The following is a 6000-nucleotide window of genomic DNA, read 5'->3' as shown; positions in this document are numbered from 1 at the left end:
ACAAAGAGAGGTATTATAATTTAACAAAAGGATTGCAGAGTAATTATATTGCAAGACTAATTGACATACGAGCTTCAGTTACCAGGGCATTCTGACTGAATGTCTTGGTTGCATATGCCAAAGAAAGGGCTGGGAATTATATTATGGTACAGTTTTAAAGTGGATTCTGCACATTTACAGGTCAAAAACTAACATGACACGTTGAATTCAGATTGAGAACAAATGCCGTTGAATTCTGATGGAAATACTGGAGGTGATTTTGTTGGTCCAGATTTATAAAATGGATTTTATTTGAGTATATGGCACAAATGTTTTAAAGAAATTAAAGGTAGAAATGAGACTCCTCATTTCAGGAACGCAGAACAATTCTTAATGATTTGGTATTCTTTTATCAACTTTTCACAAGCATATGGTGCAACATAACCTTAGAAATTAAACGTTTCAGATTCGGGTGAAGGGTGAATAAAGAGATTGAAGAGGAATTTGTAATTCATTTCTTTCTCTCTATCTCTTTTTTTTCTCTTCTTTTTATCCCCTTCTACCTTTTCTTCGGGCTTCCTTTACCATCTGACGATCTAACACTATCATCACGGCTTATGATACTTCTCTATCTTGGCTTGTCTCATTTTCTGTTCTATTCCGTTAAATTTGAAACAAGAAGTTGTACATGAACTGTAATATCTCATTATGTATTAGGTACTTATGTACTGCATTATTGTACTTTCTTCTAATAAAACATATTTTAAAAATAATTTAAAAAAATAATTTAAGGGTAGAAGTGAATGCTGGAGGAACTCAGCAGGTGAGGCAGCATCTATTGTGAGAAGGAATAGGCAACGTTTCGGGTCGAGAAAGGAATTAAATATTTTTCCAAAGGCATTGTGAAAATGCACAATAGCAAAAAAATAGAACAAGATTAGTAACCCAGAGAAGGGTTTTCGGAAGAAGGGTTTCGACCCGAAACGTTGCCAATTTCCTTCGCTCCATAGATGCTGCCGCACCCGTTGAGTTTCTCCAGCATTTTTGTCTACCTAGTAACCCAGAGGCCAGGATTTAAAACGTGGTGGGAAAAATGTGGTGGCTGTGGAATTTAAATTCATTTTATATTAATAACATTACATTTTTAAAGTATGCAATGTTATAAAAAAAACATTTGGTGCAAAAACATCATTCAGGAAAGAAAATTTGCCACCCTGTGCTTTAAGTACCAGTAACTCTAGATCTGTGAAAACTAGTCACCTTTTAAATGCCCTCTAAAATGGTTTAGAAAAAACATTTAGTTATCTCATAACTACAATGTTAAAGCAGAAAAAGTCCAAATCAAATTGAATACCCTGTATTGACCGAAGCTCTAAATTTGGTCAGGGCAAGATTTGCCTAAAATTCACCTTCCCACTGACATCTGAGATTGCTGTACAAATTAGAGATAATCAAGTATTGGCCTGGTAGCACTCGAAGAATCAGATAACGTCAGACTCATTCATCGCAATCCCTAGGTCTGTTCTGTCCCACCAGCAGAACACACGTACAAGAGGTAGTGGCAACCTATTGGTATGTACGTGGGTGGAGGAGATTAATCAAAGCCCCCGTCCCACTTAGGAAACCTGTACGGAAACCTCTGGAGACTTTGCGCCCCACCCAAGGTTTCCGTGCAGTTCCCGGAGGTTTTTGTTAGTCTCCCTACCTGCTTCCACTACCTGCAACCTCCGGCAACCACCTGCAACCTCCAGGAACCGCACGGAAATCTTGGGTGGGGCGCAAAGTCTCCAGAGGTTTCCGTTCAGGTTTCCTAAGTGGGACAGGGACATAACTCTGGAAGGCCTCAATATTGACTTCAAACCCCATACATACATATTGCAGCATGTTAAACGTGGGGAACAAACCTTTTCCTGAATACCGCCTACTCTTCTCAGCTGATGTCTCAATATTCCTCCATAGCAGTCGGAAGAAGAGCTACAAATTACAAGGCTACAAAGTTGGACCTGTACAAGCTCTGGTTCCATTGGGAATGCAGTCGGGAATACCAGGAGTTGCAAAATATTGAGAACAATGAGCCCAGTAAATAAAACCCTAACAAAACAAAAACATCAAGTTTGGCCACAATTGGGATGTAGGATTTGTGCTAATGGGTAGCTTGTTGGTTGGTGTGGACTTGATGAGTTGAAGGGCCTGTTCCCATGGTCAATCTATATATTGCCTTGTAGCCTAAAATGTGTGTAATGATAGCACACTGGGTTATAGATTTGAGAATCTTAGTTTAAACATCTATCCTGACCTCAATCTATTCATTTTTGGATGTTAACTTTCAAAAACACATGCAGTGTCAAGTTTAGAGCACCTGAGGATCCCTTTTCTTCTTTGTCTAAAATCCACAAATTATTTTTCGAACCAGAAAACAAAAACCAGTGGCAATTTAGTTTCCGCTTGCAATTCGAATGGAAGGAATCATGAGAATTAGTTACATAGCATTTTTCATGGCCTCATTCCGAAGTATTTCACAATATTATAATTGGTTAGTTATAAATGCTTGTGCTTTAACATAGAAACATTCAACAACCAGTATATAGGCAGTAAGGTTTCACGTACATCAGTGATGTATTAATCTGATATGTTGATAGTTGACATTGGCTAGAGGGCCTGTCCCACTTGCGTGATTGCGTGCGTTTGGCGCGACCAACCGGATGCGGAGTTCACGCGAAGTTCGCGCTAATTTCGCGCTAAATTCACGCGTGACGTCATTTACGTCATACTTACAAATCAGCTGGGCAGGTGGCGGGCCGACTGAATTTGGGCGTCGCACAGTGTCGGGCGGTGACGTCATCACGCAACGCCACGCCGGGCGGTGATGTCATCACGCAATGCCACGCGTTAGGCGTACGCCGTCAAGATGCTGTGTACGACGTCAAGACGCTGCGTACGACTACAATGCGCCTGCGTGCATACGCGGGGCGACAGGCCGTTGGCGCGCGAAGATTTCAGTCACTGCAGGAATTTCGGAGCCCCGCACGATGTCGGGACCAGCCTCGCACAACTCTGCGCTTCTAAGTGGGACCGGCCCCGCGTTGCCATACGGTGCCCGTACGCCTCAAGCGACCACGAGGTCGCGTAATTTGCGAGCCAAGGTCGCGTAAGTGGGACAGACCCTTACGTAGTGATTGTCTAATCATTACATGCAATCAACAGAGCAGGTTAAGAACTCTCACACATGATGGCAACTCCCTCATTGTGTTGCCAGCCCAGATTATGTGCACAATTCACGGCCATGGGCTTGAGTTCCCAACTCTCTGACTCCAAAGCTGAATGACCACTGAAGAAGTTGAAACAAAGGATCTGCAAATGCTAATTAATATACTAAAAGGCACAAAGTGCTGGGGTAACTCAGCAGGACAGGCAGCATCTCTGGAGAACATGGATAGGTGATGTTGATGGATAGCTGTTGTTTTGGGTCGAGACCCTTCTTCACACTGTTTGAAGTGGGAGAGAAGAAAGCTGGAAAAGGGGACTTACTGACCAAGGGTTACACACAATATATGTTGCCCCAATCATTGTGAAATTAAACAAGTGGAATGAAAAAGGATTTGAGTATAGGAGCAGGGAGGTTCTACTGCAGTTGTACAGGGTCTTGGTGAGAGCACACCTGGAGTATTGCGTACAGTTTTGGTCTCCAAATCTGAGGAAGGACATTATTGCCATAGAGGGAGTGCAGAGAAGGTTCACCAGACTGATTCCTGGGATGTCAGGACTGTCTTATGAAGAAAGACTGGATAGACTTGGTTTATACTCTCTAGAATTTAGGAGATTGAGAGGGGATCTTATAGAAACTTACAAAATTCTTAAGGGGTTGGACAGGCTAGATGCAGGAAGATTGCTCCCGATGTTGGGGAAGTCCAGGACAGGGGGTCACAGCTTAAGGATAAGGGGGAAATCCTTTAAAACCGAGATGAGAAGAACTTTTTTCACCCAGAGAGTGGTGAATCTCTGGAACTCTCTGCCGCAGAGGGTAGTCAAGGCCAGTTCATTGGCTATATTTAAGAGAGAGTTAGATGTGGCCCTTGTGGCTAAGGGGATCAGAGGGTATGGAGAGAAGGCAGGTACGGGATACTGAGTTGCATGATCAGCCATGATCATATTGAATGGCGGTGCAGGCTCGAAGGGCCGAATGGCCTCTACTCCTGCACCTAATTTCTATGTTTCTATGTTTCTATGAAAACTAATTAGCGGGATCTAGTTGCTTCGCCTGTTTCACGGTCAAGAGATTCAAGAAGCAAAATGCCATTTGAGAAATCATCTGTTTAAACTGAAACGTTTTAATTTACTGCATTTCCTCTTTCAAAAGTTATTGGAGTCGAATTAGGCCATTCGGCCCATCAAGTCAACTCCACCATTCAATCATGGCTGGTCTGTCTTTCCCTCTCAACCCCACTTATCCCCTTTTTGCTTGTAAAATGAATGTAAATGAAAATGAAAATGTAAAATACATTCAATCTGTAATTAATCTCAAACCACATTTACTGAAAAGTGTGGCTCTCATTTTACAGACAAAGCCCTGCAGAACTTAGCTAGATTTTAGGTGTGCGTTGCCAATTGTGTATCATCCCATCTTAACATAAATAGAAAAATCCAAGGCTAAACCTGTATCACAATGTGTTAGTCTCCATGGAAACAACCCCACAACGACAGCAATCAGCATTTATTTTATTGTGTCTGTGGCAGCAAGTACTTAACTAAAAAATATAAAATGACAGCATTCAAAGCAGTTCATTTTAATGGCAGGCTAGAATTTGCCATTCAAATCTAACTTGCTTAAATTTGCAATAAACATATTTTTTCCAAAGTTCCTGAACTTTAAGATTAGACAGAAATAAACTATGGATCTAATGGCTTACAGCTGCTCTGTGGGAGATTTTAATGAAATAGTTACTAATAATTTAAAATCTGATCAACATACTTTAATATGTTGATCCAACAATGTCTAACTGCTGCATAATTCCAAGATTATGATTGCAGGATAGCACACCATTGTCCTAAAACAGATATACATTTTGAAAAGATTTACTAACTTGCATAAGTCTAGGATGGCACAGTGGCACAGCTGGTAGAGCAGCTGCCTCACAGCGCCAGAGACCCGGGTTCGATCCTGACCTCGGCTTGCTGTCTGTGTAGTGTTTGCATGTTCTCCCTATGACCGCGCGGGTTTCCTCCGGGTGCTCCGGCTTCTTCTCGCATCCCAAAGACGTGCGGGTTTGTAGGTTAATTGGGCTCTGTGAAAATGCCTCTGGTGCATTGGAAGTGAATGCGAGATTGTCTAAGGTAGAATAGTTTGAACAGTTGATCAATGGTCAGTGTGGACACGGTGGGCCGAAGGGCCTGTTTCCATGCTGTATCACTAAACTAAATAAACTAATCTAAAACTTTGAAACTTTTAGTTTAAATCTCCAAGGCAGCTCAAGATGTAGTCAAAAGATGGCTGAATGTTTGAGATTAGCTCATTAACTCCTTGGTGAAATTAGTGTTTAAGGGAATTTATTTAAAAAACTCGAAAATTGGTGGGGTTTTTTTAAAGATTATGTAATAATAACACTAAAGATACAGAATGGAATTAAATCTGGCAGGTTGCATAATTTTAAAACATATTTTAGAGATTCAAAAAATGCCGGCACAGTGGCGCAACAGTAGAGTTGCTGCCTTACAGCGCCAGAGGTCCGGGTTCAATCCTGACTATGGGTGTTCTCTGTACGGAGTCTGTGCGTTCTCCCCGTGACCTGTGTGCGCTTTGTCTGGGTGCTCGAGTTTTCTCCCACACTTCAAAGACTTGCAGGTTTGTAGGTTAATTCGCTTGGTAAAAATTGTCCATAGTACGTGTAGGACAGCGTTAGTGTGCGGAGATCGCTGGTCGGCGTGGACTTGGTGGGCAGAAGGGCCTGTTTCCACGCTGTATCTCTAAACTAAAATAAATGTCCAAATACTAAAGTAGACCTAATATCAATTTACTCTAAATTT

The 6000-nt window shown here is 41.8% G+C and overlaps 1 long non-coding RNA gene across 1 annotated transcript in view; it reads right to left on the bottom strand.

Moving 5' to 3' along the window:
- Nucleotides 1–2508: 2508 nt before the first annotated feature.
- The window catches only part of LOC129703734 (uncharacterized), a 51543-nt gene continuing 48051 nt past the window's right edge, over nucleotides 2509–6000 (bottom strand). Inside the window, exon 3 of the long non-coding RNA XR_008724610.1 lies at nucleotides 2509–5305. This is a non-coding gene — a long non-coding RNA (uncharacterized LOC129703734). The remainder of the gene's footprint in view (nucleotides 5306–6000) is intronic.

The sequence above is a fragment of the Leucoraja erinacea genome, chromosome 14, assembly GCF_028641065.1.
Source record: "Leucoraja erinacea ecotype New England chromosome 14, Leri_hhj_1, whole genome shotgun sequence".
Taxonomy (NCBI): domain Eukaryota; kingdom Metazoa; phylum Chordata; class Chondrichthyes; order Rajiformes; family Rajidae; genus Leucoraja; species Leucoraja erinaceus.
The sequence above is the reverse complement of the archived record's forward strand: the minus strand, read 5'-3'. Positions and strand labels throughout refer to the sequence as shown.